The sequence below is a fragment of the Botrytis sinoallii genome, assembly GCF_014898435.1.
Source record: "Botrytis sinoallii strain Bc 23 chromosome Unknown BSIN_003, whole genome shotgun sequence".
Taxonomy (NCBI): Eukaryota; Fungi; Ascomycota; class Leotiomycetes; order Helotiales; family Sclerotiniaceae; genus Botrytis; species Botrytis sinoallii.
Window position 1 is genome coordinate 668,098 of NW_024066030.1, and position 10,945 is coordinate 679,042.

Genomic DNA, 10,945 nt, shown 5'->3' on the forward strand with positions numbered 1-10,945 from the left:
AGGTGAAAATCCTTTACTATCCATATCAAGTATATATTGAATAAGTATCTTCTCTTCTAATTCAATCAAATTATAACTTTTTGATCAACTCTCAGCCATATTAGGTTTACCTCGAATTCTATTACTCAATATAGATCGAGATATACCATAAAGCTAAGCTGTCTTTCGAATTGTCAATTTTTTATTTAATTTGATAGCTTGAATAGCTAAGATTATATATGCTTCTTTAGAATGACTTTCCATGTTTAGTTATGAAGAAAACACGTGTCGAAAATAGAATAATAATTCGAGATAAAAGTGGCCGATCCACTGATATGGCCGACCCACTGATAAACCACGTTAGTCTATATCTTATTTTGAAAGTGGTTTTTCATTTCTCGCCTTCCTTTATTCTAATCAAATAGTATTTGTTGTGCAGGTTTATCTTAATGAATATAATAGCTCCGTCTAATCAATCTCTTAATTCTATAATTAATGGAAATGGATATTAATCCTTTTTGATAAATATATTAAGCTTTTTATAATCCACAATTAGTCTTTTAATACTATTCTTTTTGAATATCCACATAATTGGATTTGCTATTTAGAATATGGATTCCCTAATCTATCTCTTAGCCAAATTGTTATTGATATATTCTCTGAGTATCTTTAGCTTATCAGCTAATATTAAATAAATTGAAATATGTATAAATATCTTACCTTTCTCCAATATTATTTTATAATTCCATAGCTTGTATTTTGGCAAAGCCTTATAAATCTCTGATTCTTTGAACATATATTTGTATTTCTTATACTATTCTAATATCATAGGCTCTTCTACCTTGATTGTGATTTTCTGCTGTATCATTGGCTTCTGTATTTATAGAGAAGATATACTGACCTTTGCTTTTAATGGAGGATCCTGAATTGGGTGTTTTATGTCATCGGGATTATTTGTATTCAATTCTCCTTAGCGTATATTCTGTTTTGCAAATACCTTAAATATATCCTTATAACCATTCTTATATTAATCGAATATTATTATCTCCTATAATCAGTCTATCCTAAGATTGTATATCTTCAACCATAGCATTTCTAAAATGATTTATTGTTAGCCCAATAGCATAATATTAAGCTATATAACCTTTGAGTATTAGATTATATTTATTTATACTAATTATATCTCCTATAAAATGTTTCTGTTAGATTCTATTAATTGTTTATTAACTAGCTGTAATTGATAGGATTGTTATTTCTTTTGAAATGAAACTCTCAAGTATTTTGTAGTTTTTGATATAATAAAGTTTTCTATAATCCCTAAATCTATTATAGCTTATTGTATTTGTTTGTTCGCAATAAATCTACAACAACACATCAGCGAGCTTAGATCGTACTAAGCCGTATCTTCCGATTATGTAAGCTCTAGTATCAGATACAGCTATAGTTGTTGTCAACGGTGTAAACGCCATAACGACTATCTTTATGAGGGTGCTAATTGCAATCAATCTCTGGTTCATTTGCGATTGATTATTATTTTTATTCTTATTATTCAATTACAGCAATACAAATGTTTATAGTATAGAAGCTGCAAGAGCTATTGTATTAAGTCTGTAGGTAATAAGAGGATCCTTTATTGCAATACAACTCAATATTCTTGATAAGCAAACGCAACTCAAATACAAAGTTTATAAATGTTCGAAATAATGTTTTACCAATTCGAAGCTGATAGTATATTAGAGAAAGCGGCTTTCAGTAAAGAAGTATGTAATATAGCAATAAACAATATCAAAGCTAGGTTATCACAAAGTATGATACAATCTATAGCTGGAAACAGGACCAGCAATAATCCAAACCGTATCTATGTGGACATTATAAAGATCCCGAAAAACTCGAGCGTATCTACAAACGCGAACATATATATGTAAGGGCAGGCTAACAAGTGGAGATCGATCAAATCCTGGAAAATCAGAATGGATATTCGTCTATTAGCAATAGGAATTGCTGTATTGACAGTAAGCCGTTCGAGCGTCTACATATTAAGAAAGGCGATTGATAAAGCTATCCCTAGTCTGAAAATAATCGATATAGTGGCTATTACCTTTACAGCTACTGGTTGGGCAATATGCACTGCCAGTGGTGCTATACACAATAAACTCCTCAAAGCCGAAAATACAGAAAAGATCAAGAAGATCCTGAACTATAATAACCTAGAACAACCTATAACCTGATATCGCTATGTACTAAAAGGAATCCCAATTTCCCTTAGTAATCTAAATGGAGATAGAATACTTATTATTAAGGAAATAGTAATTAAGGAAGTATCAATACAAACAGACACTCCCCCGATTGACTGTCGAACTATTATCCGAACAGCCAACTCCTATGAGCAAACCTGGATTGTCAGCCTATCGAGAGAAGTTTTTTCCTTTAGGCTCTTTGATAGCTCCAAACGAGCTCGGTATATTAAGCCCAAGCAGCGCATCACTCATTATAATCCAGAGTACCAGGGTTTCTGTAATCCAACGATATACAAAAGCGCTCCAAGATACAACAACTATGGTATCCTACAAACGAATCACAATGGCCCATTTGAGCCTGAGTATAAAGCTAAGATTGAATGTACAAACTATGTAGAACCATTTTAAGCTGGGTATAACAACTATCCCACGATGCTGTATTGAGTTAATGGGAAAGTTGTATACCTTACAAAATCCAAAGTCCACAAAATTAAGAAATACAGTCGAAAAACTTGTCTGATCGCTAAAGCACTAGTCAACAAAATATCTGCCTCGACTATAACAGCTTCTCGAAATGTTATAATAGAGATCCCCTTCCCAATCCACAGGGAATGTATTACTATATATAAAAATCTGAGCAGCTCCCAATATACCCCTCAGAACACCTCCCCGACTAGCAGCTCGCCCGAGGATCCCTGCTGTTTTAAAAGAAAGTGCCTAAATGAGAGCAGCCTGAATAAGAAGATATTCTTCAACACCACGCTATTGCAGTATACCGGCATAAATATCGATATCGATCTGAATAAGTAGCCACTCCTTTTGGCATTGCAGCACCAATCGCTAAACAGTCATAGCCCGATCCATACAGATCGACTGGGCAAATATACAGAAGAAGATAGAAACGTATATCGCAATATTGCAAATAATATACAAACAAGACTTAAAAATTCTATACATACAGGAACCCTCTATATACCCTGAAACTCGGACCCAGAACCATCCAGAATACAACCTCTTTACACCGACAAATAACTAGAACAGCCTGAACAGCCTCGAAAGAAAAAGGGAGAGACTAAAAACAATAATATACATATACAAAAACAAGCAACTATATACTCAACAAAGATGTATTCAATTATACCGAAATCTTCTCTGAATAAAAGTAAACAACGTACAGATTATTAATATATACCAACAGCTAGGTATTAGGGAAATAATGGATCTAGTAGTCTCTATGATATTCCCCAATTGCATAGTAGTAAATAGCAATTTCAATATCAAGTATAATCTATTCGAGTTTGGCATAGCTTCAGCTAGTCAAAAAGCTCTCCTTACAGAATGATTCATTTCGAATGGGATAGATTTTATCGGGACCCCAGGAGTCCCTACCCACAAAGTAGGTTACACGATTGATCTGACCTTTTCTAATATCCCTTTTGCTAGTATTGTTATTGATATTAATTTGAAAAGCGGCTTCGACCACGAAATATAGATAACTACAATCCCAAACCTTACCTCATTTACTGCCAAGCCCTTTGATCGTATAATCAGTGAAAAAGGCCTTTCAATCTTTCAGAGGATTATAAAGAATGGAGTTCCCTATTTTCCAAGTTCAGTGAATATGCCTGCTGGGCAGATCAATGAATTAATAGGAATACTGGATTCTTTGTTTGAATTGGTGATTCGCTTAATAGAAAAAGAGAAAGGCGCTTCCGAATGCTCTGCCCTCTAATGAATGAGTGAATGCAGAACGATATATCAAAACTATAAAACAGCCAAAACTGAGGGCATTGATTAAATGGAACAATAATAATGGAGATTAATGATTATAATTAGAAAAGCAAAATACTAATACTAACACAAAATCATTAATGGGGTAAGCTGTGATAGAGATCTATACAAAATAATCGGCTGATACAAGCTTGTTATTAATTTCAAAGCACTGCCCCTGGTTATCGATAGTATGGCGATCAAAGACACCATGAAAAAAGCCTGGGTTCTATAAAAGAAGATCCTTGAATGCTTCGATAATAATAATAATCTTACAACAAACCCACTCCGGCCAGATTATATATCCAACAAATTTCTATGGAGTACAAAAATGTTCCTTGAAGAAGTGGAAAAGAGTGTTATAGGAGTTTCGAGTATTTTACCAGAGTTTGATCAGGTCACTATTTGCCTTCTAAAGGCTTGCTGGGATTCTATTGGATTGGTAATCATTGGGATCTTTAATAGATATCTGCAACTTAGTTATTTCCTAGATAGATGGAGATGGACAAAGATGGTAATAATCCTTAAAACCAAAAAGAAAAACAAATTGTCAATACAATCCTGGCGACCGATAGCTCTACTCTTATGTATCTCGAAGAGTCTGGAATGCATAATTACTCGACATATTTTATAGATTGTAATGATAGTAGGTATACTCAGCCCCCAATATAATAAAGCGCTCCCCAAGTGAGTAGCAATAGACCTAATCACTTCGTTTGCACACAATATCAAAAAGGCCTTTGCCTGCAAACAAGAAGTCATAATGGTTACACTGGATATACAAAATGCATTTAACACACTCCTGCTGAACAGGCTACTGGAATGCATACACCAGCAAAAATAGCCCCGCTTCTTTCTACAACTAATCCAAGCCTTTCTGAACAATTGTTTAATAAAAGTTCGGCTGGAAAACGTAACCACAGAATACAGCCACATCAAGTACAGCATTCCGCAAAGCTCCCCATTCTCACCTGTACTATATATTCTATACCTTACTGAACTTTTGAATCAAGATATTAAACTATACTTCAGGTATATTAACAATATCTACATCTACCACGTATCCAAAAACGTTCGCAAAAATGTTAATCTCTTCAAACACAATTTCCACCAGATTTTTTAGTGGGATGAACAAAACCGCATAGTATTTGCATCAAAAAAGCTAGAGATAATACACCTCTTCTGAAGGAAAGAGATGTACACCCCATACCTAAAGATAAATAATGAAATAATAATTTATTTAATCAACAAAACAAATAACAAAACTATTCAACCAGCTTTATATTAACTAGAAATCTAGTTTGATTGGAAACTCATCTTTAAAAGATATATAGCAAAACAAAAAACAAAAGCTTACAAGATTACAAAATATATTAAAGGGTTTGTATAGATATACTACAGCCCATTAGCTGTAGTGCTATATAAAGGGGTAATTATCTACATTTTCCCCTTTATTCTTTATAGATTCGAGGTATAATATACAGATTGAACGAAGCCAAATCAAATAGAGGGAGCTGCTTATAGTATAATAATAAATACAAGGCTGAGCAGTTATATTATTAAAATCGATCGAGCGATTGTTCTAACAGTAAGAGAAGTTCTACCCGCTTGGCATATGATTCCGATTATTGCAATCCTGAGAGACTCTGGATTACTGTTCAACGAGCTAGTATTCGAATAGGTACAAATAAGATTCGCGTTCCAACTCCGCAAGGTGGACGAAAATCATCTACTAGCAATTCATCTAACACAAGCACCTCAACACAAAATAAACAATACCAACCTCTATAAACTAATCGGATTGATTTCAAAAGCATTAAGACTAATACTCTTCCCGCTATACTTCTTCGCAGGGAGCTATAACAACCCTATAGGAGGCATAAAGAAAGAAGCAATTGCGTTTGAATTCACACAATGATGGAATTGTCTACCTAATAGCTATATCACAGTCTTCTTGAATAATACTGAACAGTATTACCAAGGGTAAAAGATAGTTGGTTATAGCTACACAATCTATTGGGGACAATTTCTAATGGCATCCGATCATGGGGCGATTAACCCGCTTTTGTATATCTTCAACACCGAGGTAATGGGTGCTCTAAAAGATCTAGAATGTGCTATCCGACTAGAGCCAGCTGGACAGATCACTATATACATCAACAGCACCTTAATCATCTAGTATATCAGGAGCAATACCTCTAACTCATCCCAATAGGCGTTTCTGTATTGTTATGAGATTATGAGAAATAGGCAAGTGGCAATTCGATAGTCACCTGGATATACTAGAATCCTTGGAAACGAGAAGGCCAATCGGCTTACCGATCTGAATGCTTACAGCGATCGTATCGAAAACAACAATTTATTGTTTCCCATTATCAATAGGATAAGCTCAATAGCCAGAATCCTCAGATAAAAAGCAGAATAGAAATAGTAGAAGCGAAATGAGGTTATCCTTATTGATCAATACCATTATTGGCATTTTAGCTATCAAGTCAAGAAACCTGAGGAACTTACTTTTCCCTGTTCTATTCTTCAATAACTGGTAGTGTTTAGAACTGAATACAGGGACTTTGCATCCTACCACTAACACTTTCAGCACGACAACACTACCTCAGAATACTCCTGTGGATACAACAAAGAGCCTAAGCACCTAATGCTTTACTAACATTTTCGTATCCAATTCGATAATTGGCCAAACAAATCCAACTCAATTCCACGAGACACAAAAAATGCAATCAATTATCTCTCTCTTTTTTTGAAAACTTTAACAAACTTTACAATCTTCTTAACAATCACCAATCACTTCAAGCAATTACATTCAGTCTCTCCAGAGATCCTTTGATCTCCTATTTTTATATTGTTAATCAGGGCTGTACCCTTTTCTAGAGCCGCTTTCCCCCTTTTATTATTATGTATAAACTATACCAAACAAAAACTAACAATATAGAACCCTCTAGCCAATTGCAAACCTAAGCTACCCAATATGAAGTGGGTTGAACAGTATCGATATTATAAGCGGAAGACAAACGGCAGGAGTGTGTACAGCGCTCCTGGCCGCTTCTTCCCCGGCCTGCATCACAGTTGTAGAAGAACGGAACGTGTGGTTATGCCGGCATTCCTGCTAGCATAGTCCATCCCTAGTACCCCCTGGGAGGTCGTGGCGAGCCCCTGCGGCTTGCCCCCTGGATGTAAATTAAAATAAATAAATAAATAAATAAATAAATAAAGTATTTGTTTGTTTATTTTGATCTTACAATATATCTATCCTACTTATCCTATAGTATTCAATTACTAGGTAACTTGTTTTTTGTCTGTTTCATTGGATTGTTGATTTCTTATCTTTCTTTTCTTGAGGAACTATCTAATTGCTTCTTTATCTGATTAATGAATTCTATAGAATTTATTATAGCATATAGTTCAATATAGTATAGCATAATTGGTTTCTGTTTTTTCCTGAGAATTCTTATTTGCTTCCTTTTAATGAATTTCTTTGATTATAGAGGATATTGGGATTTATAAATACTCTTATTCCTATAGATCTATTATATTTTCTCCCTTTTTGTTTCGTAGTAACTCTTAATATAATTACTAGAACTCTTTAAAGATAAAGATATCGGGATTATCGAGTATGATTGTATTTTCTTGGATTACAAAGGTAGTATTGAGTTAGCCTTTGCTGAATTTAGATTTGAAATTTCCCTGCTTATCTTTTATCTTTTTATTTTGATAATTTGCCATTCGATATTCTACTTTTCTATATTAAAAGTATAAATTATTCTCTCATCTTTATTTCTTTTTTGGATTATTATTCCCCTTCTTATAGTATATAGTATCTAATTCTATAGGATTCCTATAACTCTGTGTATTATAACGTAATCTATTCTTATTCTTATGATAACGTTTTTGCCTATGATTTATCTGAGGTTTATATAATTATTGAATTTATTTATACCTGTATAGATAATTATCAGTATTGATAAAGCTTTTGATTAATTTGTTCAAGTTATTATTCTCCTTTTCCCTATCAAATTCCAAATGTATTTCTGGTTTGAGTCCTTTATGATAATGATTTATAATAGCGATCTTGTCCTATTTAGTTATCCCTATATATCTTCGGAATTCTGTAGTATATTTCAATGCTAATCCTATCTGCTTAAGGTTAAAAATCTTATTTTCTGCTATTTCTAGTTTATTGGAATTTCCAAAGATTCTATAAATCTTTATTTTAAAACCTTTAAAACTATTAAAGATTGTTTGAGTGGGTTATATATAATTTATATCGTTATACTCGAAATAGTTGTATAAATATGATTACATCTATTTGGTTATTTCTCTTCAAAAATATAATATAGTTTATATATTCTTGAATTCCTTAATAATAAACTTATTCTCATTAAATCTAAAATAGATTTCAAGTTATAAAAAAAAGGTATCGAATTTCTATCAACTATCTTGATATTTGTTTGATAAAACTATTTTGAGAGTTTTACTAATAGTAATCTCTTTTGAAGTATTAATCATCTCAATATTATTGATGTCCCCAGTAGACTATCCGGTGATGGGGTTTCTGGATGCTATATTTAGTGATTGGTTTATTGAATCAATACTTGAAATAGAAAAGGTACTCAAAGTGTTATAGGAGCTGCTTTTAGGGTTATGTGAAAGTAGTTAGAGATCTCTCGAAATGATTTAGATTAAACTTCAAATAGAAATTCAATAAGGTTGTAATTAATTACAATTCTTGTAACTATAGTGATGAAATTAATGATTATTTTTGAGTATAAAACTTTATATTATAATAAAACCTATTCCTTATATAGATCTTTGTTCTAAAATCGACTAATAAGTTGATCAACAAATCGATCGATAAGTCGATTGGCTTTTAATTATATAACACTTATCCCGTGATTCCTATTATCCTAACTTATCCTTTTATCCTAAGATTTAATCCCCTGGGATATTACTAATCCTAATAAAGCCTTTTTGCTTACTATATTCTATCTTTCCTAAAACCTACTATCCTGAAAACTATATTCTAAATTTCTAGAATATCCTATAACTAATACTATATACATACCTGAGACTTTCCTTGAATACCTAGTATCCCTCGGTATACTGCAGCTGAATCACTGAGACCTATAATACCATTATAGCCTATAAGTCAGTGATTCTACAGCCTATTACTAATCCGTTGTAACACGTGTTGAACAAAACTATTTACTGATTATAATTTCATTATTATATATTATACTAGAAAAAATAATCCCCTTACAAATATACTTATATATTGTACTAATAAGTTGAATTAATAAAATAATATTAAAAAAAAAATCATCTTCAATAACTTATAAAAGATAATCAGATGGATACAAAGATTATACACGAATCTTTATAACAAAACCCAGATATAATTGCAAATATTGATATACATATAATCACACTACTTTTTGATATTGTAAATTACATTATTGAAGCAAATAGATCCTATTCAAATTTAGAAGCTTTATATATTCAAACTATCAAATCGCATGAGTATTTTATACTCGAAAAAGGACTTTTGCTTTACAACAATCGATTTTATATATCAAATATCGAAAATCTATAAACCTATTTGATTTGTAAAAAATTTATAATTCAATCTTCATTATACATTCTAATATAAAAAAGATCTACTCTCTCTTAACCAATCAATATTATTAGAAGAATATAAATAATATAATCGATCAATATATACAGAATTACTATAAATACAAATACAACTCTATATCAAAGATTACACTCTTGGTTTTCTCTATCCGCTTTTAATCCTTATACGAGTATGACAATATATCATTATAGATTATTACAATTTCAATAAGAATAAATACAGTTATAACAACGTATTCGTTATTATCGACCAATTAATTAAACAAGCTATTTCGATACTCTATCATAAATTAATCGATTCGAGAGATCAGGCCCACTTATACCTATACCATATATATAGATACTACAATACCTTGGAGATTATAATCTCTGATTGTAGTTCTTAATTTATATCCAAATTCTGATAAGAATTCAATAATATCTTAAAAATGCAAGTCAAGCTATCTATTGCTTATTATCTACAAACTAATAATCAAACTAAGATTTATAATCAATATTTCCAATAACACTTACAATTCTTTATAAACTATTATCAAGATAATTGATTTGAATTCCTATCAATAATAGACTATGCTCAATTTACATTTTCTTATAAATTACTAAATAATCAAACTCTATACGAGACCTTATATAATTATCTACTCTGCAACCTCTGGGATTGGAAACTCGATTTTATTATACCTATCAACAATTTGAATCTCCCAGCTGGAATTGTTGCACTAGAGTAAGCCAGACTGAGGTTCGCGTTTCGGCTTCAGACAGTGGATGCACAACACCTACTTATAAACCGATTGAAGCTGTGTATCAGGAAGAGAGGACGAGGTATAGGTACTTTGAAAGGTCCCAATACAAAACTGCAAAGAATGGGATGGGTAATCCTTGTCATTGAGTGCCCCAGACTCTTATAGTCTCACTTCTCTTCTAAGTGTTATATTAATCCAATGAATAATATGAATAAAAAGAATGTTATAAAAGTATTCAAGGAATGGTGGGATTTAATTCCTTAAGAAGATTATTCTGTGTTTTCAAATAGATCTGAACAATATAATGAATACAATTATCGTATGGGATATGGCTTTATAATTTATTGTGGTAAATAATAAATTGATAGTGGCTATGGCTATGTACACGAATAATTGTATATTTTTAATGCTGAGGTGATTGGTGTGTGGCAGGGATTAGAATGTCTTCTGAGTATTATTAATTGCTTTTATTAGAGATGAATATAGTTATGTATTAATAGTATTTTAGTAATCTAGGGAATGTGAGAAAGTATTATTACTTTCTTTCAATAGGTATATTATAAGTGCTAT